At 49.5% G+C, this 202-nt stretch overlaps 1 protein-coding gene across 1 annotated transcript in view; it reads right to left on the bottom strand.

Moving 5' to 3' along the window:
* Positions 1-202, bottom strand: part of LOC112162588 (regulating synaptic membrane exocytosis protein 2) — a 44,401-nt gene that overhangs the window by 28,784 nt on the left and 15,415 nt on the right. The gene's annotated exons all lie outside the window — the stretch shown is intronic.

The raw sequence follows: 202 nt of genomic DNA, 5'->3' as shown, positions 1-202 counted from the left end.
GTTTGCCGCCTGCCCTGACCCTGGTTTAGCTTTGTGGACTTTTAGCTGTGCTTGAATCCAGCCGTCTGTGACAGATATGGGGAGGAGAAAGCCCCGCCCACAACTCAGAGGTGAATTTCTGATGAATTCCTGTTGTTCTGCAGAAATTATGTCCTAGAACAGGGGTCTGCAACCACATGTGTCTCTTTGACCCCTCTATTGT

The sequence above is a fragment of the Oryzias melastigma genome, linkage group LG11 (assembly GCF_002922805.2).
Source record: "Oryzias melastigma strain HK-1 linkage group LG11, ASM292280v2, whole genome shotgun sequence".
NCBI lineage: Eukaryota > Metazoa > Chordata > Actinopteri > Beloniformes > Adrianichthyidae > Oryzias > Oryzias melastigma.
The sequence above is the reverse complement of the archived record's forward strand: the minus strand, read 5'-3'. Positions and strand labels throughout refer to the sequence as shown.